At 41.6% G+C, this 27,825-nt stretch overlaps 1 long non-coding RNA gene across 1 annotated transcript; it reads right to left on the reverse strand.

Moving 5' to 3' along the window:
- Positions 1-4,967: 4,967 nt before the first annotated feature.
- LOC146701802 (uncharacterized) lies at positions 4,968-27,378 on the reverse strand. Its single transcript, XR_014922391.1, has 3 exons — positions 27,009-27,378; positions 23,850-23,931; positions 4,968-5,680 (listed from the first exon to the last, which is right to left on the reverse strand). It is a non-coding gene; the product is annotated as an uncharacterized LOC146701802 (long non-coding RNA).
- Positions 27,379-27,825: the final 447 nt, after the last annotated feature.

Raw genomic sequence — 27,825 nt, forward strand, 5'->3', positions numbered from 1 at the left:
CACATGGAGATCAGAAAGCTACCTAAGATCCCAAAGTGTTGAGAGCCTGAATCAGTTTGAACATCCCACTTGGTATTCACCAATCCTGGATGTTTGTTTTGTTTTCCTGCAGAAAAACCTAATAAATCCCTCCCGAAGAACGTTGGTTCAACTTAAATCAGAGATGCACAATACGTTTTTCTCAGTGCTTTACAAATGGTGAACTTGAGGTTTGAGGGAGAAAAAAAGAGAAGAAAAACTACAAAAAAAGAAGCCTTGACACAGACATCCTTTATTGCCCATTTTACACCTGATTAAACATTTCAAATTCACACCTCATTAAGCAATCAGCTTTTCTTATTTGACCTCATGACCTATATATGATGTCCAAAGCTGGCTATGTATATGTTTATAACTTCAGAACGGCAGCAATGACTGCGATTATGCAGAAAAAAAGGAAAAGGTTAATTGGAAATGAAAATCAGACCCACCAACCTTCATGCTCCTAGTTACAGCACACATACGGCTACTTGGTGTTGGCTTTAATGTTGGAATTTTATGTGAATACCAAACCCTGTAATCACTGAGTATGTATGTCATTTCTAGAGATGGTCTTCTGTGTGGATGTGAAGGTCTACCTTCATTTTTCTTTTGGCTACCATCTTCTCCTGATCTAGCTTGGATCCGTTCCCAGACAGTCTTAATCTGGTGTTTATAATCGGCTCATATTGTCTGATTTAAATTCCTCTTAGATAAAAACAAGTTGGAAATTAGCTGACGGTGGTTTGCAAATCTGTAGTGACCTAAAAGTCTGTTTCAACTGACGGGAGGTCTCACCTTAGCCAGATAAGCGGCGTAAAATAAAGCTTATGCATAATTTCAAAAAGGAAGATCTATAATCGCTCATCTGCCTGCTTTCCTGGGTGTTCGGCTGCTACTTTCCCACGCTGTCAATCGCATAAATACAGGTTGTTTTGTTTATACCACTTTGATTTAATCGCTCCACATAGCACAAACTAACTGAGGACAAGGAGGAGAGGCTACAGAGAGAAAACACCCTGACCAGCCTTGAACCATTAGCTTATTATTTGTAACTTCTAACTATACTACTAGTATCTGATATTGCTGGCTTCTCTGTTTAAGTCAGCTTGTTGTTATTATACAAATCCTCAGTGTAAGAAAACATACATGTACATACTAGGGGTGCAACGATACACAAAATTCACGGGTCGGTTCGATACTTTGGTGTCACGGTTCGATATTTTTTCGATACAAAAAAAATGTTCATGCCTTTTTAATTTGTCATTTATTAAAATTATAAATATATATTTTAACTCAAAAGTACAGTTTTTAAATTTAACCCTAACCCTTGTGCGCGTTTTTTATTTTGACAGCAAATGCGCACCTGCGGACCACTTATGTGCAGCCCTGGTTATTTAGCTCGTCATATTGCAGCCACAGAAATTATTTTGTCCATGAAACCATAAAGCTGCACTTTCTTTTTGCCTTATAGTCTCATTTGTCATAACTTTTCCGTTTTGTGGTAAGCTTTTCTTTGGCTGTCACTTCTTCACCCTGACCTGTCTTATTTGGCTCAGCAGAACTAAAATATATATTCTGCTGCTTTTACACGCGGACTCACATAAGCTCAGCGATTCTCTGCGCGATCAACCTCTCACATGTTTAAGCTGCAGGAGATTTCACTTGTCATGTTTGCATAGTAAGCTAACGATTAATAAGACGATGTCAGAGGAATTGGTGCACAAATTATCATCACTCACAGATCAGTGCTGTCGCTCTCTATACACAGTTCGCAAGATTGCAAAGTGAAAGCAAAAAAACAAGCGCAAATTCAAACGCGATCAATATGTCACATATTGACAGTGGCTCACCGATGCCAATGACATAATTACCCAGCTACATTTCTGAAAGAATGCAAAAGCATTGACATATATTTTTCCTTCCTACAATAGCCCGACAGGCAGAGTAGCCCGTCTGAAAAAAATCGCTAGCTCCGGGACGTCGGGCTAGCGATATTGCAAGCCCTGTATCTGATTGAGGAATCACTCATCTTTGGAAAAGAGAGTTTATTACAGAGAAATGTCTCTTTCCAAAATAAAAGCTATACTATCCGCTTCTTCTGGGCTATATTCTCAGCAGCATAAGGAGAATCATGTGCTAACAGCTGTCTAAATGACTCGGCTAAAGTTAGTAGCATGCTTGTTGTTTTTGTCTTTGCACTAGGATGATGTCGGCGTAAATGTGCAGTCATATTCGTTGTGTTCCCACTAGTGCTTTCAGGTTAATCTCGTTGAAATGACCTTAACGCCACAACACGGCAAATCTCCGTTAACGAGCTACCGCCGATCGCCCCGTGCGTGGGGCTAGACGGCCAACACGTTAAAGAGCAAACTGCGCTAACACACTAGTTCCCACCCATGTAATTGAGCATTGCATGGCACATCCAACATACTGTTTTACTTTAGTCCATGACTCGCTTACCTTCAGGGTCATACGTCACATGAAAACCAAAATAATTCCAAACGCCAGATCTGAATGAGGGTGGGGGAGGTCCATGTTGCAAGGAGAGCTTAACTTCTGTCTCGCTAGCTTGCCCTGCGCTCTTCCTTCTGACTATGCTGTTTGTGTTGAGCGCTCAGTGGATCTGCGCTCGACAGTGCAGCCTAGGCGGAGTAGTCGAACGCAGATTCACTGAGCGCTCAACACAGACAGCATCGTCAGAAGGAAAGTTGATAAAATAAATTACAAATGTTGTATTGTTCGATACATACGCGTACCGAACCGAAAGCACTGTATCGAACGGTTCAATATCGATACGAATATCGTTGCACCCCTAGTACATACACCAGTGTATGAATGTGAGAGTGAATGAATAGTGGTATTGTAAAGCGCTTTGGGGGTCCTGAAAAGCGCTGTATAAATGCAATCCATTATACAATCCCACAAAGGTCCTAGACAGTCGTTTCACTCAGACAACCTTCGATGTGAGAAACTAGAGCGCTTGCAGTTGTCATTAATATCTAAATCATTATTTTTCATATTTGTTTCACATTTTGTCCATCAGCAGCCAGGTTGTGAAATATTGTGTGCAATATAATCCTGTAACACATTTTCAGGTTAAATAAAGAAACAAAACAAAATAAATATAATGTCCTGAATCAGATCTGAAAAAGTGTTTCCAGGAAAAATAAATCAATGGTTTTCTATAAGGCGGACGGTTCAGGTTACTACCCTCCTCGGAGGTTTGGGTTCGGAGCCAGAGAGGACGGGCTGAGCCACCATGTAGTATGTTCCCCGCATCGCCTGCCAACCAGCTCCTCATTCCTCAGCTTCCACTGAGGTCAGTGTGCGGATCCGGTGGAGGTCTCCCCACACAAAGTCAAAAAGAACAACCTGCATCTGAGAGTAATCTGGAGCACATCGTATCTTTCAGGTCTGAATGTGGCTCATGACCTTTGCCCAGTGTCACTGCGTACCCACATCAAGGAGGGAGGCAGGCATTCAAATTTCCACCTGTTCCCCACCTACACTGCTATAGCTGACCGTGACCTTTGACCAAGCAAGAAGAAAATTTCCATTGAACATGTGTTTCGATTTTATACCGTATCTGATGTCAATCTTGGCGGCCCAGTGACAGTGCAGTGATAATGCAAGTGAGGCAGCGTGTGAGCGTACCTCAGAAAACGCGCGCTTGAATCGGTACATTAATTGAGCAGTTGGATTCATTAGCTGTTAGTTAGCTAATTAAAAAGTCTCATTTAGTAAATCAGCCAAAGTCAAGTTGTTAATGTTTGCTTCTTTTAATTAAATCAAGTGTTTCTATCTAACTGCTACATGAGCATTTAATGGCTCAGAGGCATCAGTGGATAAATTTTCACCCAACACTGCAAACATTTAAACTCTGATTTAAATCTAATCCTGATCCTTAACCCAAACTTCGCCTCTTATTCTTATAAATCTATTGTTTTTTGTGAGGTGGACCACTGAATTAGTTAAGCACCCTCTTAAATTCCTCAATCTGGCAATGGATGTCTCACAGACTTTAGTTTATCTGCTGTTTTCTGGTTTGCATCTTCTAATACAAACCCACTCAGCCCATTAAAATCCTTGAAGAAATAATTCAAATTGCCTCGGGGAAAAATAAATTCTATGCACAGATAAAGTTAACCCAGTGTTTTTAAAAAAATGTGGTTTGGTTTCTTAACACAATAAGTAAAGAACAAGTAAAATCACTGATCTGGTGCTTCACAAGAAGAGATGATTGCGCATTGATCTGCATCTCTCTAGGAATCCTGGAAGAAGATGCTAACACGAATTTACAGCCATCTGCAAACCCGTCGGTAGCACCAGCCACATGTAGACATCTCAGGGCTCCTCTGATAATGGGAGTTAATAAGCACAACAACCTAATTACACTTCATAATGGAGATGACTAGCATGTCTCAATAACACAGAAGGGGGTCCTCCAAGAAAATGGGCTCCATCGCCAGCGGGGTGGAGACCTCCTGACTGTGACCCTGACACATTCACCCACATCAAATCAAACTGCAGACAAACACACTGCCGTTGTTATGCGCGTGACGCTTTTTGTGCGTGTGTGTGTGTGTGTGTGTGTGTGTGTTTTAGAGTGTTTGTCTTTATTGACACTGAGAAAAGACCGCAGGCCATGGAGTCTTCTTCTTTTTAAAACCAGGCAGAGGTCAAACAAAGGATGCTGCTTCGTTCTGCGGTGTTTACTTGGCAACGCCTGACACAGATCTGTTAGCTCAAAATACCACACTGGTAAATTATGAGGGGCCATAAATCAGGTGACAAATATTCTGTCACAGCATTTTGTCTGATGTTCGGACTCTTGTCCCTTAGAGAAAAAAAACTTTAACATTTTATAGCAATCTAGAAAAGACGTAATCTTAAAATCTATAACCAATCAAATAAATGGATGAATTTAAGTTTGTCAAAGTGTTTTAACGTCTGTTTTACTCTAAATTGAATCATAATTTAAAATACACGTTGTGTGGTATTTAATGAGATTTAAAACTTACCATAGAGGTAATTTTTCACTGTGGTGTTGAAACAGGTGAAGCTTCATTTCTTGAGTTTTTAAGCCCCGCCCTGATTTTTCTCACCTATGTTGTCCTTCACACATGGATTCAGTTTTCCTGTCATTGTCCTAAGTATATGTACCTCAAGCTGTTCGCCTAACACTTCCCAGATTGTTGTTGTTACCTTTATTTAACCAGGAAGTCCCACTGAGATCAGATCTCGTGGCGAAGCCATACACACTTAAATACAAGATCAAATACAAAGAAAACATCCCCGGCTTCTTTGTCATGCTCCTTATGATTCTTATAAACTCAGCAACATATATGGGCATGTTTAAAACAAGAATCCATAAAAATGAGGAGGAGATGTAAATGTATGGCATATAAAAAAGTAGCTTCCTTGTGTTTTCTTTGTACTTTTCCTCCTGTGTGACCTTTTGGAGTGTTTTTTGGGGATTTTGTCTTCTGCCTTCTGGTTCGCTGCCGGCCTTCACGTGTATGACTGCTGCCTGTTTCCAGTTAGATTTTGATTTGGGATTTTCTTCTTCGTATCCCTCTTGCGTATCTTGCATTTGTGTCCTCTTCTCTGTGATCCTCACACCACAGCATGTGTCCTCAACATTTTGTGTTATGTCCAACTAGAAAAAGAATAAATTGTTAAAATAGGGATACTAATAAAAGAAATACTACACAAATAGGAGCTGCCTCTGCTGCTGCTGCTGCTGAGCCTAACTTTCTGTAGTGCACTCTGGCCCACTGTACCTCCAGGCCATGGTTAACAATGCTGTTTCATGTCAGGAACAAAAAAGCCAAACTAAATCCTCCTCATATGTTCAGGTTGTGGGAATTTCAAGCCCTTAGTGTGGTCATTAAAGCTGCCTCTTAATGAAACTCAAACTTCACCTTGAAAAAACAAAGCCAAGCCGGACACGCTAAGGAAGTGTCAGAACGGACGCTCGTGCACGCGTGCAGCATTTTCACCTCAGGTAGAAATATTTCAGGATGGCGTCGTTCTAATGCAGCAGCAGTCGTCCACACACATCTGTCGCTCACGTGTGTTTCTGCTCCCTGCAGCTACTTTGCATTCAGGATATCTGGCTTTCACGCTGATGTTTTCTCAGCTACTGTGTGTGCGTAGAGAAAACTTCCTAACAAGCTGATTTAGTGGGCTACAAGAGCGTTGCGCAAACCCAAACCTCATGTGAGCTTTTTTCAGCCTCTCATGCCCCTTATAGGAAAACGCACGAGGTTGAGGGGTCAGCAAATTCATTGCAGTGAAGGTGCTACAAGTGAGACCGACTCGTTTGATCTCGGTATGGTACTCGTCTCCAATAAATTAACCAGCAATCGAGGCCGTATAGTTTGGTTTGGAGACCATTTGTGCAGGGATCATTAAGTGGCCAAATTCAGGTATTTATGGAAAAATATCGGAGCTCTTTGTAGAGGGTAAGCGGGCAGCGCAGGGGTCTGGCTTAAAACTGAAGTGACTCAGTGCCCCGATGATGAACTCCAGGGAACAAGTTTAATAACTTTTTTTTTTTAATGAAGGCTGGAAATGTTTTTCTCCACTTCAAAAGCCGCTCATTTCTCAAATAAATGAAGGGCATTTATTGCAAACAGAAGCTTCTGCGTTATGTTTGTCTCAATACATCAGTCACAACTACAGCGTCCTTTAGCCATTTAGCCCAGACGTCCAAGAGAGCTGCTTCTTAATGAAAAATCACTCTCATTTTGAAAGGAGTAAAGCATACCTTGCAGACTGGTAGTGCATGCAAACACCCACCACAGACCCACCACTTCCCTGTTATGCTGAACCTGAGACGATGCTTCCTCCCTGCTTCTTCGCCAATGATCAGTTTCAACACCACACTCTCTCCCACACTCCTATGTTATGCCTAAGTTTGAAGGAGTGTTTTCCAGCCCTCGATGGACTTTACTTGAAGAGCTGCCATGAAGTCATCCGCCAACACGTGGCTTCAGGTGGTCAAAGTGTCTGTTTGTCCGCCCCCGTCTTCATACAGCTTTTTAGCTCAAGCAGGGGGAAGTTTCCACGTGGAGGATGTCTCAGCTGTGAAGTCTCATCCTTACTGGTTAACCGTATTTAAGCCGAGCGCAGAAACATTATGTAATGTGGGCTGATGTATTAGCTTCACGTAGCAGCAGATTAACAGATAACCAGGCTGCCTTTGTTTCATTTTTTTGACGTAGTTTGGGTTAAGGGCGCTTTAATGTCACTGCAAATATTGGTTAATGTTCTTAAGAGATGATGATGAAGATGAGTGTCACACTTTCATGACAGGTGGAAGATCTGCAGAGATCTACAGCACTGTGCAAAGGTTTGGAGCCGCTCTTCATTTCTTTGTATTTTGCAAGGAATACAGTGTATAAGGCCAAAACAGAATTTGCACAATTCTAACAAGCTTGAAAGTCGATATTTGGTACGAGAACCTTTATTCTTCAGCACAGCCTGAGTGTTCTTGTCATTTAGTCAAATAGTCTTCAGGAATAGTTCTCCGGACTTCTTGAAGGACATTTAGAGCTCCTCCTTGCTTTTGTTCCTTTTCTGTCAAGATGATCTCACACTGCTTCAGTAATGTTGAGGTCTGGGCTCTGGGGAGGAGAGTCGTCAGTGTGCTCCATTGTGTGTTTTTCAATTCAGGTATGCTTTTACTGCATTGGCAGTGTGACTGGGATCACTGTCATGGTTAAAAGTAAATGCAATCAGATGCTTTTAGAATCGAAGACTCAAAATTAAAAAGCAAAATCTGATTGTATGTTCATAATTTCATACATTTTTCCATAAACTTTCAACACCACTGGTTGAAATATTGTTTCACAATGACCGTAGATGATCCCTGTTGCATCTCTGTCCAGACCTCTTCTGTACATACTGACAGGCATTTGGATTTATCACTCCATCAGACCTGTAGCCACTGATTTCCACTCCGGTTCTTGTGTAATTTGGCAGACCTCAGCCTTTTCTCCCTGTTTCCCTTCCTTAAAAATGACTTCTTAATAGCCACCGTTCCACTGAGACCATTTCTGATGAGGCTTCAGTGAACAGTAGATGGATTGACTAAAGGGTCAGATACATTTCTCAGGCCCTGTTTCTTAAAGACGTGACTTTAAGATGCTGTTCATCTGCTGTAGATCGTTTTTAGGCCTGACTCTTCTGCTTTTACCCTCCAATTTCCACAATTACTTTTAAGGACACACTGCTTACTTTTCCGAAAAATGTTTGTTGATGCAGCAATATAATTTTGTAGTACTTTTCACATCTTGAGTTTGGTGTTTTCATGCTTGAATAATTCGTAGGTATCTTCAGAAAGCTGGCAACTATTGCTCAACAACACTTTAAAAACAGATTCTGGCTCCTTGGAAGCAAAATATAAAGAACTGAATGTTCTAGTAATGAAAACTAGGCCAAATAAAACTAATGGGTCAATATAATATGAGAGATCAGCTACTTAAGAAAACGAATATGCTAAATTATTAAAAACCAATATATCTGGCAGCCTGGAGGTCAACATGTGAGTGAAAACTTCCCCTGCATCAGAAGAAGCTGCCTGTTGAGCACACCAGTTCCATTCACAACTCGAGCCCTTCGGCCCCAGAGGATGTTTGTCTTTCATCCGTCAAACGGTGTATTTTCACAGTACTGTCTGCTTTTCCTTTGCTCTGTAAGTGTCTTTGCTCAGTGGGAGCAGCTGATGTTGTAGCAGAATATGATTTACAGCAGCAAGAGAAGAGTTGCACTTAAACGGGACGCCACGGGGCACGATACGTTTCAGGGGACATTTGTATGCACGCCAGATCGGTGGGGAATCAATGGCTCTTCTTATACACACATACATGACTCATGCACATAAATAACCCAAATCACGTGTATGTGGATGTTGCTGTAAATCTGAAACCCGGTGTAAGATGTCTGCATGTAGGTTGTAACATAAGCTATCAGTGTATCTCCAGATCGTCGCTAAAAATGGGGAGATCTGCGCCCCGGTTTCTTGGAAACACAGAGCTGCCATGCAGCATTGCTTTCTAAGTAAGGGCACATCTGTCTGTTTTCACATGTGCACATAAAGAGATTTATGAAGCTGTTTTTGTGGAAGGTAAAGCTGCTTCAACAATTCCTCAAAGAACCCATATTACGTTAAGTTAAAAAAGACTAAAAAGCGCCCAAACTCGTGTCAGAAGTCGAGTCAAAGGTCATAAAAAGGGTAAGTGGTACCAGTCACATGAATTACTGGTCATGTGAGTGCTTCTATAAACATTTAGTTCAGTATTGCGCCTATAACAAGTTTGATATGAATGGAAATTAAAAGCTATACTGCACCGATGACTCATGCATCAACAAGCTGTGTATGATGTGCAGCTGACATGCTGATGTAGGCGCTGCTAAACAAGCGTCCTGCAGCATGTGTCACACGTGTATAGGCAGTCAGTCATGTGCAGATACGACACTGCTCTGATAAATATAGGAGTTCTGGGATTGCATCCAAACGGGCAGCTGTGCTTTCGTGACACTGATGGTAATCGAATATGACTGGAAGTTTGGTGGAGTGACACACTTCATAAGAAACATGACATATATGCATCATTTGTGGGGATTGTGGGCAATCTGTGGGCAGATCCAGGCCTTTTAAGGTCAAAGATGTTTTGCATTTACGTAAAGCCAACTCACATTTCAGTTTTGAACTTCACAGCAGGGGTTGCTACGTTAGTTCAGAGGGGGTCAGGGCCATGGTGGTCACAGCGTATCCTGTCCTGGCCCCTCTCCTCCGGCGAGGGCCTGCTTGCTGACAGCGGAATGACATCACCAGGGGGGCCCTTTGTCCCCCCTTTTGGGAGCGTTGAAATTTTGCACACAAAGGCTGCGTGGCGCTCCTATCTGCTCATCTGAGTGGACGCAGCACTTTTGAAAATCCCTAACAAGATTAAACCATAGCGCAATCAGCTGTCAGTCCGCACACACTAGCTGCTTCTCAGAACTCACACAGCATCTAAGCCCTGCTGTTCAAACTCTACATGCAAAAACCACATCTAAAGTGGGACGAGTGGAAGGATATGCAGCTATACAAAGCCAGAGAGTTCACAGAAGAAGTGTAACTGGGGAAAAAATGCTTTCAGACTGGCATTCATGCTCTGCCACTTTAGACCGAGAGCCTACAGACATGTTTTTTTCTCACATTTCCATTCAAACTATCATTAAACTATTTTGAGAACCGAGTCTTTTGCAGCTGTCTAAATATCCATTTCAAATCCAATCAACTAAATCTATTTAATTAAAGAAAACATATTAACATGAAGTCAAACATGAATTTATAGTCTGCTAATCTAGTCGGATATAACAACAGGTTAGCTTGGTTTTAATCTGCGTCTCCAGTGGAGTACTTCCATACTTACTCCTGCTATTTTGAGTGCTTAAGTTAAGTTTACACTGACAAGTACAGCTACATGAAATGCATGACGAGTATCCAGATGGTGTGCTTATAAAAGTCAAAGAGTTAAACGTGGAGCTCATGTGCACATTGCTCGAGAGTCATCCGTCATACTGGATGTGATACAACCGCTGGTTGCTAGGGAAACGTGTGTATTCCCGACCAGTTAGCAGTGATTCCTGGAAGTTGCTGGAATTGTTTCCTTTTGTGTCTAAAGTAACTATTTAGTTCTTTTTTTTCTTTCTAGTATTAGTTTAGTATTTAAACTCTCAGAGTTTTACCTCGGTTGTTTACTTTTGACTCTGACAGTGAGCTTTAGTCTTACTTCCTCCTCTCTTGACTGTCTGATTGTGTTCACTAGTCCCTCATCATCCAGCTGTGTTCACTCCCCCTCAGTGTGTGTAAATGCTGTGAACGTCACACCTAAATGTTTCTCTGGGCTTCCTGGATTTCTGGCACTGGGTTTTGGGCTAACCAGCCCAACAACAGCTCACCTTTTGTCTGTCTCTGTGTATCCTGCATCAGGGTGAATCATTCAAAGGCAAAACATACATTTCAGTTGATATGGAGATGATACCCAGTTCCATCTATCCATAAACTACAAGAATAACATTTAAAGATCTGGATGACCTCTAATTTCCTGCTTCTAAATTCAGATAAGCCTAAGGTTATTCTACCAAGGCCTCAAAATCTAACCAAATGTTTACTGTGGATGGATTGGATCTGGATGAATTAGCTTGGCGTCCAGTAAAAGGAGGAATCTTGGAGTTGTTTATGACCAGGATATGTCCTCAAACTGCATGTTAAACAAATATATAGGAATACTTTCTTGCATTTGTGCAATATCTCTAAAATTAGAAACATATTGCAGCAGCATGTTTTTCCATATTGGCTTCTCATCTCTCTCTCCCAGAATCAAATTTAAAATCCTGCTCCTCACATACAAGGTCTTAAATGACCAGGCCCCATCTTTTCTTAAGACTTCATACTACCATATCACAGGCTTACCTGTGGTTCTTACGGTATTTAAAAATAGAATGGGAGCCTTCAGCTTTCAGTCCACTCTTCTGTGGAACCAGCTCCCAGTTTGATTTGGGAGACAGTCACCCTCTCTACTTTTAAAATTAGACTTAAAACTTTCATTTTTGATAAAGCATTTAATTAGGGTTGGATCAGGTGACCCTGAATCCTCCATCAGTCAAGCTGCAAAATGTCCAGGCTGCTGGGGGATTCCCATGATGCACCAAGCATTTCTCACCCCTCCTTACCTCTTTTCACTCACCATGTGTTTTTTTTCACCACTCTGCATTTAATCATTAGTTATTATTAATCTCTTGCTCTCTTCCACAATGTGTTTTTTAACCTGCCATCCCTTCTCACCCCCAACCAGTTGCAGCAGATGGCTGCCCCTCCCTAAACCTCTTCCTGCCAGATGTTTCTTCCTGTTAAAACAACGTTTTTTCTTCCCACTGTTGCCAAGTGCTTGCCCTTCGGGGTCATCTGATTGCCCCTAAAGGCTGATTACCTTACAGTATAAAGCACCTTAAAGTGACTGCTGTTGTCTCACCTTCTGCTTTGAACTCTGCCTCATTATCCCGATCCTAACCTTTCATATCCCAAAGCATGACATCAGTGGTTTATTAGCTATAAAAAGCAGCTGATTTATCCGGCTTATTTCTGTTGTAAAGTTGGGCATGTTATCATTAAAGAAGCAGGTTTTCTCAGATGTTCTACCTGTGATAACAAAAACTCCAGGACTAACAGGCAATCGGTCCAAACACAGTGTCAGGATTTTATCACGGCTACGTCGTGAAATCAGCATTTATTACATAATAAATTAAAGAAAGAAAAAGAAACTTGTCTATTGTCCTCTCTGATGTTCTTCAGTTGTGGTTTGAAGTATCTGCCATGTTTGTACTGGCTTTATGTTCTCATGGGCTGCTTTAGGTGAATATCCATCCTGTTACATCACCGCACCCTAGAGAGCTGCTGAGTACACGTAAATCAAGGCCATGAAGTGGGATCCTTCATTGTCTTTAATTTCAAAGACATTTCTTCCCTGTACTCGTACACTTAAACCTTGTGCTAATCTGCAGAAACAGATGACTATCTGTTCTTGCTGCTGTTGTCCAGATGTGGTACTATAGTATCTCAGCATTTTCTCAGAACACGACATAACTCAAAAAAACAACAAAGGCACATCAATGTAAATAGTTTTGCGTTCTATATATAACAGCACATGTCAGTAACTCACAGCTTATGTCAGGTTTTGCGTTTGTGCAGCTGCTTTTAGCTTTGCTCTGGCGAAGTCATTTTCTCAGCTAACTGCTGCGAGGACGGGTCGTCACGTTAAAGCTCATGTTGTCTCCATCGAGTGACATTTCAAGTTTGCCAGCTTCGACTTCACAGAGTCACGGAGCAAGAGGGTGGTGCAACATTCAAGAGCAGATGAAATACAGAAACAGCACCGTGTGAAAGCCTTGAAGTCTGGCCGAAAACTGAAAAAGAGCACAGTGGTGTAAAAGGATTCAAAATACACTGTTATCAGATATTCTTGTCAAAAAGATATTAGCATTTTCTTTCCTCCCCTGTTTTTAAACATACAAGATAAAGCGCAGAAGCCTCATGTTCCCGAACCTCCCCAGGGCTGTTTTTAATTGAAATTTTCGACCTCAAAAGAGTTTTAAACGAGCGCCTCTAACAATCAGCGTGAAGGTGGAGGCTGATTGGCTCAATTGCTGTTCAATGCTCATTTGTATCCAGGCGACTCGCTTTGTGTTTGTGTGCTCTGACCTTAAATGCTGAGCATCTGATGACAAGTGCATACATTATCGTACAGACTTGAGAACCTTTTGCATAACATGAGGTGATCTCCTTTATCCCACCTGGGATGCATCACCACCTGGTATGGCAACAGCACCGCCTACAACTGCAAAGCTCTCCAGCGAGTAGTGCGGTGCTCTGAACGGATAATTGGAGGTGAGCTTCCCTCCCTCCAAGACATCTACAGGAAGCGCTGCCTGAGGAAAGCGGGGAGGATCATCAAGGACTCCAGTCACCCCAGCCATAAACTGTTCAGACTGCTTCCATCAGGAAGGAGGTTCTGCAGCATCCGGTCCCGTACCAGCAGACTGAGAGACAGCTTTTTCCATCAGGCCATCAGACTGCTGAACACGTCATAGACACCTCACCTTCACTACTGGAACTTCAACATTATGCACTCCACACTGTATATAAATGCCACTTGTTTTGCACATATTCAACTCTGTATATTTTATATATTTTATTATTATTATTATTATTTTATTTATTTTTTTTACTATTTAATTTGTAAAAATGTGTATACACACACACACACACACACACACACACACACACACACACACACACACACACACGTAGGAAAATATTTAGTATACACATCCAGAAATGCATACACTATTATATATTGTACATATATTTATTAGTTTCAGGTTGGCCATTCTTGTATTTTGCTCGTTTGTGTTGTTGTGTTTGCACATCTCTGTTGCTTGTGGGGCTCGCACACAAGAATTTCACTCGCATGTGCTGTGCCAGTGTGCCTGCACATGTGATGTGACAATAAAAAGTGATTTGATTTGATTTGATTTGAAGAAGGAAACGAAAGGAGAGCCCCTCTAACGAGCACATTAGTCTACATATTTCAGTAATGTATAGCTTTATGTTGCAAACATGCCGTATGTACCTACTCCATCCCAGATTAAATTATTTAAAAAAGGAAAAGCTTTAAGCCTGACTCTTACCGACATGACGATCTTAAACAATGGTAACACAAATAGGTCAGGTTAAAGAAGACAAAGCACCGCCTTTATGAGCCAGAGCAGTTTCAGTGCATCAGTGGATATTTGGCTTAACCTGTTTACATTTCACTTATATACAGTAGTATGCCTTTCAAAGCAGTCTCAAGGATTGTAGCTGAGGATTACTGACTGCAGAGTTGAAATAAACGCTGGTCTCACATGTAAACTTGGTGCTTTTAAAATAAAGGAAGTGTCTTAAATAATTCACTGCTCACACTGAGAAAAGCTTCCCGCTCTGGAGTCTCTACTCAGGAGTTTAACATCTGTAGGCTGGAGGTTAATACCGCAGACAGGCAAAGGATCTAATCGGGGTCTTTGCATAATTAAAAAGAAAATGAATATTGAGCAATTTAAGGATAATTTCTGCTTAAACGTTCCTTTAATTTATGTATTATTTTTTTTTTTAGCAGGCAGGGGCGATTAAAGACAGTGACACACAATTCAATGTTAACTTACAGAAGGTCAGCTTTATGATTCACTGGAGGGTTAAAGGTTGTGATGTGTCACTGATGCGACGTTACACATTTAATGTGACAGCAAAAAATCAGTGAATGCCCGTCTGTCAAATCATTGCAAACAAATCTTCCAGGAATCAAAGACCTATGAAAGTATGGACGACCTCTCCACCCTGCTGACCCCGACACGTCCGTCTATGGATTGAGCCGAGCAGGTCAGACTGGTGTCAAGCCTTGAGGTTCAAAGGTGAATGTAAGACCAGCTCTGTCGTGGAAATTACACCAAAGTAATTGTCCATAAGTCCATTTTAATTACAGCCGAATCAAAGGAGAGTCTAGTTAACCCGTTCCAGGCCCGTGACACCAGTCATGGATGGGGGTTAGTATGGAAGGAAAATTAGATTATGCATGCTGCGGTGCACTGGACACAAAAGCAAATTCCCAATTTAATTAACAAACAAAGGCCCTCAAACATGAAGCATCCGCTATAGTGGGCTGCAATGTTTTGAAACAGATTTTTCTTAAAAAAAATAAAATAAAGTAGAAAAATCTTACCAATGAACAATAAAAATGGATCACTCTAACTCCAAAGTGTATTTACAGGAAGCCTATAATTTTAAATTATGAGAAATAGGTTTGCTCTTTTCCCCAAGACAGAGAGAGAAAAATCAATATACCCGAGGGATGCAAACGGGAACTAAAGCATGTGAATGAGTCTGCCTTCTGGTAGATGGACTTTGACCTTCCTGTTTCACTGTATTTCAAATCTTATGCTATGCAGCTTTTTCATTTAACTCTAGGATGTACAAACATGAATAAATTATGATACAAATAATATAGTAATACATATAGTATTTCTTTTGTTTTGAATTCACCTGGATATTTGAGTTATGGGCGTGGCTCGTGTCCCAACAGGCTGACTGGCGTCTGCTAGGCTTCATCTGCTGCTGTTTGTGCATCTTTGAGCATTTTTATTGGATTATCTGACAAAGATTATGTGTCGTCCAGGATGTTTATGTGTAAGCTTTGGGAAGTGAAATTCAAATTTTTCTTTAGTCCGTTATTAGCACTAACTAACCAATACATGTTCATTGCACCTGTACAGTTTATGAATGCAGCTTGCTAACCAAGCATGTATTCGTCCATAACTTCTGGTGATGGTGCCCAAAACGCTGATCTCGTGGCTTCAAAAAGTCCAAAAACAAATGGTTGATGTCCATCTGGTATCCTTCTTAGTTATCCCCAGATTTTTTTTTTGCCTCTTTTTATTCCTGTGAGTTTTGCGGTACAATTGCTGTACTGTAAATGTAACTCTACAAAATATATTGTAACGTTTTCATGTGAATATGCCTGGTAGTTTTTAAATCTATGAATGTTACATTTATCATTCAAGCCTTTCCCAAAGGTGGAACCTGACCCTTGTTCAATTGCTCATTACTTGAATCCCTGCGCCAGTGTGGATTGTGATTAGCATATCAACACCACCGTATTAGCATGCTTACAGCTAGTTAGCAGTCTAGCTGATTCCTCCTGTCAGTCCCACTGCAGCCTGTTCAGCTTTGTCAGCAGCCGGGATCTCCATCTGCAGACAGCAAATGCTCCCTTGGTGAAAGGTTTAGCGCTCCTGCTTTGATCAGATAAATCCTCATGCCAATGGATGCGCTGCACCTTCTTTTGTTTCTGCTCCTTATTGAACAAATGCTGGAAGACAAAGCCATTCGTATGTACTCTTGGTAACCTGGGCTTTAAATCTAGAAATGCTCCGGCATCAGAGCATCTAATTTCTGTGCAGAAGAGGCAACAACATGCAAAGCACTTAACCTCAAAGATGTCGTAAGTGCACTACAGACTGGAGTGCACTTTCTGTTGAAAGTGCCATCAGAAGGAGGAGTGTGCAGAAGTGGCTTTGACATGCATGGAGTTTGTGCCTGGTTGCTCCTTTTTACCCCGATCTTTGGATATGCCCAAGTTAGCGCTAAATGTGTTGCGTTAGCGACCACTAGGCCACATTCCTTATCTCTGCTCTGAGTTTGCCTCCCAAGATTTGAGCCACGTGTGGGTCTGGAGACCTGCTATAGAATATCATCCTGAAAGCAATTCCTCACATTGTGGAATGCCTATTTTTGGCCAGACTGGTGCATTTTTGTGCATGAGAGAAAAAAAAAAGAGTCAAACACTCTTGACAGCACTGCTGAGCAGTCAATCAAGCTATTTGCGGCTATATAATTACAGTCTAGACACGCTGTCTTTTCCTTAACATGAACCTGGAGTTACTTTACATGCGAATCTACAGATTTCATACACAGACGTGGTGGAATAAAAACATGGAGTCTGCTGCCTTGTCAGTCAGATTAGGGGAAAACGAAACAAATGTAAAGTGCTCAGTACGACATCAGCAGCTGTTTGTTATGACTGACTCAGGTCGTGTAACAGAGCAGAAAGCTCACTGAAGTAATTCACTTTTGAAGGTTTCTTGTTTTTTTAAGTTTTCATTGAAATCTTGGAGGAGAACATATAAACTGCATGTTCATTTCTACATTTAACCCTTTTATTGTAACATTTATTTGAGCTCTTCACTTTTATTGTAGTTTCTGACAAGAAAAGAGAAAAAGGGAGATTCTGTGTTCATCCAATAATTTAATGGTTTGAAGCTGTATAGTAGTCACTTTCCTACATATTTCAGGATGTCAGTGGGGCAGTTGGTAACACATCTGATGAGGGAGAGAAATAATTTCAGAGAGCCGATCGATCCGGAGCAGCGTCTAGCTGTTTGTCAGAGGTAAAACGGTACTATTTAACTTTATGTATATTCAGTATCAGCGCACCTTTTTGTGCTACAGGTGCACTTGTTGCCAGATGCAGTGGTCTGATTGGTCAGATCTGTTTTTTCGGATCCCAGAAAAATCAAGCTTATTTCAACCAAGGTTTGCAGAAGAACATCTTTATGTCAACTTTTGTAGCAGATGAGCTACGCTGACTCCTGTCAGCTAAAAATAGGGTAACCGAGGCCGTGGTTCACCTGGCCTCACCAAAATCAGACCATAGAAGACTGGAAAAACATTACCCAGTCTGATATCTGCTGTGGTATTTAGATTTTGGCTTTTCTTGAACACACTCCTGAAGTCAAAAGGGAATGCAACCGAAAAGCAGCCATTTATAACTAATGAAGTGGCCGGTGAGTGCATAGACACTGAATGGACTCATTAGATAATTGTATGAACGGGATACTAATCAGGACGGAGCAGGGAAAAAAGTCAGCAACTTTAAAATAATAATAAAACCTTGAAAACTGAAAAACTATGGCTGTGTATCGATCCAATACCAAGCAAATTAGGGGAAGTATTGCTGATACCAATACAGATACTTTTAACCTATAAAGGGAGCTTATGTAGTGGAGGGCAGTGTGTCAGGGTCTGTGAGCTGCTAAATTCTATATGTGCTATATAGATATAACACATTTAATGAACACCAAACAACAGTGTTGTCATTTTTACTGTACACAGTAATTAGTTAAAAATACCTTGCCAGTCATAACTATTCAATCCACCAAATAACTATACATTTATATACATATAAAACTAAGATTAAGTGTTACAAAATCTTTAAAACAGTCTTGATGTAGGAGAAAAACATCAGGGTAAAAAAAAAGTTGCATTTTTGGCCTCACAGATCCAAGATCAGGTCCAAGTGATGGATGTAGGAGGTGTACGGGGAAGTGTTTCAGGGAGAAGATTATTGTATTTCACAGATAAGGAAAGAAGTGTTACGAGATTTCTTCCACATACTTACGAAAACAGAACCGCGTTCACACACATTTCCTAGACAAATAAAAGATCCTGTTATTTCAGAGTCATGTAAAACACTTCATAAGAGCTTACATGTCAATTTAAGGCTTATGGCGCATATATTGCATCTATCAAAGACATAAGGGTACATTTAATGGTGCATGAATGGGGTAATGATAAATCTGTCCCTATAAGAAGGATTGAACGCAGACCCCTGAGGGAAGAGTAAGTACACTTAATGCGCAGGATAAACGACCGACATATGGTGGTGATATATTCTTAATGTAGACACCTAAATAAATCTGATTCATCAGGGATTGGTTTATGGAGTTGTTTTTAAAATATTGTCAGCAGCATGTTCAGCTGTCTTGTCATTTACATGCACTTTTAGGTCCTTTTGAATTAGTGATGACAGAGCGCAACTAATCAATCGTCATTTACATCACAGATCCCTTTTTAGTTTCCAGAAAAGTTCGACAGTATTGAGCCGCTACCGATCAGAAGCCGATCCGTTACCGTTCATGCTTTGAAGTCATGAACTGCACAACCACATCCTCTCGTACGCTTGGTATAAAAGGGAAAGTCCATCAATCAAAGTGTCCTTTGGGGTGGTTGACGTTACGCAAACAGTAATTTGACTCGTCCTGCCTCTAACGGGTGTGTCACGCTGTCCCCCCCTGGGTTTAGATTCCCAGTGGGGATCTATACAACCCCGACCAGGATTTCTGCATCAATCTGGAATTGTCTCTTCTTTCGGAGAAGAGAGGCCTAATGGGAAAAAATGTACCACCCCATCACCACCTCCTCGGGCTGCCATAATGGAGCATCCATGGTCATTAATGGAGCGTACCTCCCAACTCAAGAGTCCCTATTCAGTCTCTGTCATCATTCACGGCCATCACTTCCTCAGAATTTAATGGTTTTGGAGGTTCCTTTTATCCCATTGTCTCTGCACCTCTGTGTCCCTTCCCCATTTAGAAGCGCAAACTTGAAGACGAGCCTGTTAGCTGGGCGTTGGGGCTGACCTCTGAACCCCTCCACTGGAGACTCCTTCAGCTTTGTTTTGGGCCTCTGTCCCCCTTGCCAAGGCAAATCAGACCCCAAACGGGTCACGGAGAGAGGGAGCCACTGGGGGTCTCATTGTCTTCCCATTCACATCAAGTGGCCCGGAGTGTACATCAGACGCTCCCTATAGCCACACACACTGACAGGACAATGTCCACACAAAGTGACAGCTCCTATTGCGTGAGGAATGCCTGTGAATCAAGAAGGTTCAAAGAAGCACGCCAGCGAACCAAAGACATGGGAATATTTGATTGCCAAGCGCTGTTCCTGCCTCTTTTATCATCTGATGGCTTTTATGCAACAATGAGGAAGATTACACTCACACAGTTTATTGTAATGTAAACTTTTATATGCAGAGGACCTTAATGCATTAGGAAGATGTCCATATGAAGCTATACCCTGCAATGTTCTCACCTGCTTCGCTCAAACAAATGCCTCAGGAAATTAGTTTTTGATCCACCAGGACCTGCCACACTGTGCTTATTCTGCTTTCTGTGCTTTAGGGGGCAGGAGAGAACCAGAAGAAAAGACTGGCTGGACCGCACAGGCAGGGCCGTGGGGTCGGAGCAAGCCTGGGGCTGGGGGTGTGATTAGGGGGCAGCTGAGAGAGGGCACGTGGCCGTCCTCCAATACATATTCCCGCCATGGCCCGAGGCCAGGAAATGGGGATTAATGCAGACTAAAGAGGGGACTTAAGTCACAGACAGTCTATGATTTCCATACATTTTATATAATCACCTTTCTGATGAAAGTGTGCATTCGAATGCATGCAAATCAGGGTGAAAGGATTCATTTAGAGGACTGTGACTGAACTCACATTTGCTCATTAAATTACAGATTCATTTGGTAGGCTTTGCACACTTTAAAATATGCTGCATGTTCCGAATATGTGCACATTAATTTGACTCAGTCGGCTCTTTTCACAGCCCATCGCAGCAGCGTATTCGCCTGTCTGACACAGCTTCTTATAACTCATTTTCTCATCTTTTCTCCAGTGATAATGTAGTGAGATTAGAGCACCAAAGCCTCCCGTAGATCCACTGACCACCCATTCAACACCTCATCACAGGACATATTGCTGTTTTGTTAGGCCTGTGAAAAGCATCTTAAGGGGTTCATCCTCAGCAAAAACCTGCTGGGAGTGTGAACCTGAATGGGACGGTCTCTAATAGTCTTTTCAGTCTTTCCAATCTAAGACTAATCACATCCACAGACCAGGAAGCTGACAGTCCACATCTGAGCGCCAGGTAAGTGATGATTGGCTCTTTTTCAGGCAGCTTGATGTGCATCTGTGCAACTGGCACTGCAACTTCAAAATTACGAATAAATCTATATCGATCAGCATGCATCATTTGTTAAGTCTGAGGTAGTTTTATACATAAGCAGACTTAAATTGCCTTGGATATATTCAAACTATTGGAAATATTGGTGTGGATTAGCTGCCTACATAAAATCGCACATTCTGAACTGCATCTGAACTTTGTGTTCTCGCATGCAGCTCAATGTTTTCATGTTTGTGACAGCTCAGTGCTGCAGTGCAGGTGTAAAAATGGCCATAATGTTCCAACATGTTATGGTTTTTGGAAAATAATCCAATACTGTTGCAACACAACTCCAGAGAGCTTCCATCAACTTTAAAACCCAAATTTAACAGGAATTATTTTTAACTTTTAGATTTGAGTCTGACAAAAATTAAACACAGACATTAGGTGGCTACTCTTTTCTTTGAGATGCTTGGCAGCTCAGCTAATCAAAGATATATTTATCCATGCATGTTGGTCTGCTTTCACGTATGAGTCCAACTTCTTGGAAACCCAGCATTGGATTACTCTCTGGGCACTTCTGTTGAATAGTTGGCTATATCTAGTGCACCGAAGAGGAGAGCTTAATTCAATGGAAGGCAGGGAAACAACAGGATGTCCTGTGCTGGTGTTTCTGCTCTCGCTGCTCAGCTGCTGTCCTGGAGATGGTGTTACACTTCCCAGAATCAACAGGAAGAAAAGACTGAGCCAGCCTGGAGCGAACGCTCGGTGATTTAATGTGCTGGAATGCTTGTTTGTTGCTACCTCTGCAGCACAAATGCACACAATCCAGAGCCAAAGCAGCATGTGTGGATAAATGTGCTGCTGATTGGGTAAGCCAAGAGGTATCCCTGGATAAAAATGCCTAATGCAGATAGAAAAATGTCTGTTAGACATGAATAACTGTACAAATTATTATTTTTCTCTTTGACGTGATGTTATTTTTCTTTTGTGCAGAATCTCGTTTTTCCACATCTGCAAAGTTAGCATGAGCCACAGTCACACAGCAGCAACAGTAATGGGAACACATACAAGTTGAAATAAGGCACGCTCGTGCTTTAGAGCCATTTTCACAAATCAACTCTGGACAAGTCCGAAGAATTGGATCCAGTGGGCATCCAAAGTATGATTTTTACTGCACTTATCCTTGGAGATTTGGTGCTGAAACCTTACCAAGCAGAGTGAAAATGAAACTAATAAGCAAAGTAAAGCGAAGCTCGTGGTCGTTGGTTTTGGTATCAGGGTTTTGAGGGCTTTTGCATTCATGCTTATTATTAAGTGTTTTCTGTTGTTCTAGTGGGTCTTTTAACCTGAAAAACTAAATGCACAGAGCTCTCAAACAAGACACAAAAATAAGGTCTGCTGACGGAGACACTATGACTGAGGATTCATGGCACCTTCTCATCTCTGCTATTTCAAAGAGAGCCTTTTGTTCTGAGTGTCTTGTATTGTATTGATTGGCACGCCTGCTTAATCAAGCACCAACGGATATCTTGTGCATACATTATATGGACATAAGTACTGGGCCACCTGAATGTTACACCTACAGAATGCTGGTGACTTCTACGCCCCATGCACCTCAGCACTTGGCGATTCTGCTCTGTGGCTTTACATGGTTGAGACACGGTGGTTCCTAAATGTTTCCAGTTTGCAATAATACTGCTGACAGTTGATTGTGGAGTGTTGAGAAGGAAACTTCAAAACTGACTTGTTGCAGCGATGGTATCCTGTTATAGTACCATACTCAAATGCATGGTTAGATGCTTGATATCATATACATGTGGCAATGGGACTGAAAACTCCTGAACTGACATATTAAACGTTTTTACACACCAGACGTGTAAAATCCATGTGAATCAAGCTCAATTGTTTCCAATTTTTTTGATCCGAATAAACAGATCTGACCACTGCTTTTTGTCAACATGTACACTTGTTGCTCAAAACACGCATTGCTACTGAATATAGAACGATATGGAAATCATAAAATAATACTTTTTTTACCTCAGACACACAGTTTGATGCTGCACGGGGTCAATCGGCTCTCTGAAATTATTTCTCTGCCTCCTTAGATGTGGTTCGAACTCTGCACAACAAGAGCTCAAACTGCCCCACGGACATCCTGAAATATGTACGAAAGCGGCCGTGATCCAGCTTCAACTCCCGGATCAAACCATGAAATTCTTCCTGCTTCTGTCTTCTCATCAGAATTGGATGATCGCAGACTCTCCGTTTCTTCCTTTTCTTGTTCAGAATATGTGGAGGATAAATTATCCACAAAAAGAAAAAACATGTTTGGTGTGTATATATGTTATACAACAAGTTTGGATCAGAAAAATTCTGAATTTCGGGTCGCTTTTTTGCAGTACGCTTGGTGTTTCATGGCCATAGCAATGTTGCTAACCCAACAAAACACTCACCCAAAAAACTTTATGGATCCGTTTATATATACTCCATTAAATATGTACATCATACAGCAAGCAGCAACATATTTATAAATGTTATTTATCTATTTAATTATAGCACACTTTCATTTAAAGTACAGTTTCCTATAACATCTTTCTTATTAAAAGGTTTTTCAAGTGCAGTTTTAAGTTGGAATGATTGCATTAGGTCTACTTGCAAGATACTACCAACAGTGTGACTATATTTGTAATGCTATAAAATAAGGAGAACCTGCATTCATATAAAGGAGCAGCTGTGAAAATTATGCATTGGTGATTAAAAACCTCTGATAGATATCACGTGATCCTTTCAGACGGTGGAGAACCATCTGAAAACAAAAGCTTTCTTTCCCTAACAGGGGCTTCTGAGCCCTGAGGCGTCTCATTTCCTCCTCCCTCATCTCGCTGCTATTCGCTGCTGTCAACGTCATGGAATGTATGATGTCATCCCCTGAGCGCACACACAGCACATGCTCTCACCTGGTTTCCACAGCAACCAAACCACAGCAGTTTCCTCCCACTCATGTCGCAAGATGTGTTCACTGAAAGGCCCCCAGCATACCTAGAAAACACAGGAGAATCAAAAAGCGCTGCGGAGGTTTGCATGTGTCATCCGGGCTCCGATGGACAACAATAGCTTCTTCTTCGGTTTTATCTTTTTTTTGTCTCAAACCAACGAGTCCTGTTTCTGCCTGTGTGACTCACAGCAGCTAAAGTTAAATGTTCTGAGGCTTAAGATTCAGCACCTTTCACCAACAGCTTCTCAGCACATCAAAGGCTCAGTTTGTGTCACACTTTTTTGGCTGCGGCTGCAAACTCAAAAACCAGGACTTGGCAGTCAATTTTACATCCTGATGAGCTTTATCTTTCACTTTCAACCCCCTCAGAGCATACCAGCAGCAAAGAAACAGCTGAAGTTTCCAGCGTGATCAAAATATATCCAAAATTGTGCCACTCAGGTTAATGACAGTGACCACTGATTTATATTTAGACAAACCTAAAAACGCATTCAGGCAGTGAACAAAACTCTGAATATATTTGAGCTTTGTTGCGTGAGAGGTAAGTTTATTTCTTTATTCCCCATTTGGTCAGAGCAGCTGTCATTACCAGATGTTTATAAGTAATGTAGTACACTATGCAGTAAATTATTTAATTACTCACTGAAGAAAGTCATTTGTTACACTACTTGTTACTTTGTAAAATAACATGAAATACATTCACATAAAGGCACCATAATGTAAATAAAGTCACATAACGACCAGCCACAACAATATCAAGCTATAGGTTAGGGTCCCACACACCACCACAAATCCCAACACACACGTGATCTTTCTTTTACTTTTAACATAATGCGACCTCATACCAATCGCTGTAGAAACACGAACAAGTAGAAATGGAGGCTACAGCCTGATTGCTCATCACTCCCTTTGTTACCTGTTGAAGTTCAAGCTCTGGCTGCTGTGCTTGGGTCTGCATACACTCAGCTTTGAAATCACTCTTGGTTCTTGGCTTGCTTTGAGTTAGCATGCTGTCTGTGCAGATGTTTGCAAGGAGTCGAAGTTCTGTTTGCAGTATAATGTGGTTGCTTCTGTCCTGGGTGCAGTTTGCGTTTTACAGTTGTGCTCTTTTGATTTTGTACAATAAAAATTTATGTTTATATCTCAACTCCTGAAAATCTGTATCGCTGCACTTCTGACCTACATGCAGCGTCATCCAAGTGGAACAGATGACAGCATGTTTGCATGGGTCGCAAACTCCTTTGTGTGGGCTAACACACATGCAAACAGATGCAGAATTCCCATACAATAATTTTTTCAGTGGAAACAAAGTTTGAATCAGGACTTTTTCATAAAAAAGTGTTGCAAATCACTAAAGGCTTATCCAACAAGTCCCTAATGTGTGGCAGACACAAGATACCTTTTTAAACCCTGCAACAGACTGCTGACCTGTCCACAGTGTACCCTGAATCTCCTCTTATGGCAGCTGGTATAGGCTCAAGTCACTCCACAACCCTGAAACTGGATAAGTAGAAGAAAATGGAACAATGGATTGACTATAACAAGTTCATTTTAGGAGCTGTTTGAAGGGAAAAGTCTACATTAGTCTCAACAGGTAATGTCAGACCCCGTATCAGGATATTGATGACTAACTGGAAGGGATCATGTCAAAAATTCTCCTGGCTGTAGTTTTCATTGTCTTCTTCTTCTTGTCAGTTTCATATTAATTTAACCTACAGTTTAACCCTCATCCTACATCTTCCCTGTGCTAATAATGTACTCATATCAGCCTAACAATAGCTCTTTAGCTGGTCACTAGGTAGCACATCATTATTGAGGTTTTGCAGAACTGTGACCGTTAACGTCTGCACCATTTTGGACGTATAACATTGTAGGATTGTGTGAATAAGGCCTTGGTCACACAGGCTTAGACACCGGTTCATAACCATCTGGCAATCACTGGTCGTGAAAGAAAAATTTCTATACCCCAGACTTGGAGCGGTTTCTGAAGGTTGATGGCAGTTACACAGGCCGACAGGCTGGTCAGTGAGCCCCCCTAGCAACCGACTGTCACTAGGGAATAATGTGTATTTCTGAAAAACTTACAAAAACCCCTTTGTAATTGATCTGGTGAGTAGCAGTCATAGTTTTAATAGAAGTGATAGCTTGGACTACAAACACTGTCCAGCTACTCTCTGAACTGAACTGAAAAAATATACAAAAATATACAAATCAGATGAATGCTATTTCCCAATAAAGAAAAGGTTGCACACAAGCGAATCTTCTCCATTTCTGGTTTGTTTCACATTTGATAGAGTTGCACTACTCTTTGGCTAGTAGCTAGTGTTTGCAAAACTAAAGAAAACCACAGTAATCTGCTTGGAACCAAAGCAATCATTTGGAAGCCTTTGGTGCACCACCTTCTTCAGAGTGAAAGCCAGCAGGAAAGAATGAAAAGATAAACCATTTTCAAGCTTATTCCCTTGCCGGTTGTGCGATCTAACATTATAACAAACCACACAGGAAGTACGAACCTTAGCTGGTGTTATCTGTGTGCTTTCGCTCCTCTTTTGCTAGCGCTTTGTTTGGCCCAGAAATATGGCGCCTCAACCAAAAATCCTGGTCACGCCCCCTCCCGTGACATCACGCTCCAAAGCCCTGCCAACCAGTCAGGGAATAGACATTTCCTAAGCGACTGGTGGTGGTATCGCATCCAGTATGGTGGGCAACTCATGAGCAACGTGCACATCACGTGAGAAACCTCAATACTTGCCCAACTTCCCTAACCTTTCTAAAGTCTCAGATTTTTAGTTTTTCAACTGTCTTTATAGTTTTAATTACGCTGTAAACTTTAAAATATTTTAGTAACACATCGCTCAGAACATGTCATCTTTGGATGTTCACTTGCTTGCTTACTCTCTGCTAACTTCTAATTCCACTAAACCGTTTAAATCCTGTTTATCATGGATGCCTGGAGACACCTGGGAGAACAGCCTCACTGATTGTTTTATTGGCTTGTGCCTCTGAACAATAGCTTATGGTGAGAAAAAGTCATGCAGGCGTGCACAGTTTTGTGAAATAAAAAAAAGGTAAAATGAACCGCCATGCAGTCATGCTGTATGTTACACAACCAGCATCTTACCAGGTTTCAAACAGCACATTTGAGGATATCAGTCTTCTCATATACTTTTTAGACTTTGAATCTGCCGGTTTTCCAAATGTCAAACTCTTCTTATTGTTTCCAAGTTTCCCAGGACATAATGCTACAGGTGACTTTCTCATTGCAGAGTATTTAGCCATGTCCTGTCTCAAATCAGTGCTGCACGGACCCTCTGCAGTCAGACAAAAGCCAACGTTCAGCTGCCTTTGGCCAAGTCTCTCGTCCACATTGTGTACAAAATGAAATACAGTACTGTGCTAAACCACTTAACTGGCTCAGACTGACAAACAGCTGGCGATGGCAGTTAATCAAGAACCTTTTTCTTTCCTTGGCGGTCGACACACGGCACGGTTTGACTTCTAATAATACAAATGTGCATTATCCAGGCACGCTCTTCGTGCACGCACACGAACACACACACACGTGCTCACTACACTCGGCCTGATCGGCGCAACGCCAGGCCTTATGGGTAACTGGCATGGCTGGTTATCTCCATGGCAACGGGAATGTTGGCCCTGGCGGGTGCCAAGAGAGCAGCTGGTAGGTAGTGGCAGATTAGTCTCTGAACAGATTTACAGCCAGTCAAGTACTGGATGCCCTTTGAACAGAGGAAGAAATTATAAAGAAGCCATTAGAGTGAAGCAAAACAAAGGAGGGATTGTAGTGCGACTGAGTGAGTCCACTGACTGAGAGGAGGAGAAACCTTTTCCTAGCTGATCTGCCAGCACACTGGAGGTGCTGAGTGCAAGTGAAGAGCTTGTGGCTCGGAGCGAATGATCAAAAAGAAGCCCCGGCTTTC

This window comes from Copadichromis virginalis, linkage group LG9, assembly GCF_057382275.1.
Source record: "Copadichromis virginalis isolate Kocher_CV1m ecotype Utaka linkage group LG9, C_Virginalis_male_GT1.1, whole genome shotgun sequence".
NCBI lineage: Eukaryota > Metazoa > Chordata > Actinopteri > Cichliformes > Cichlidae > Copadichromis > Copadichromis virginalis.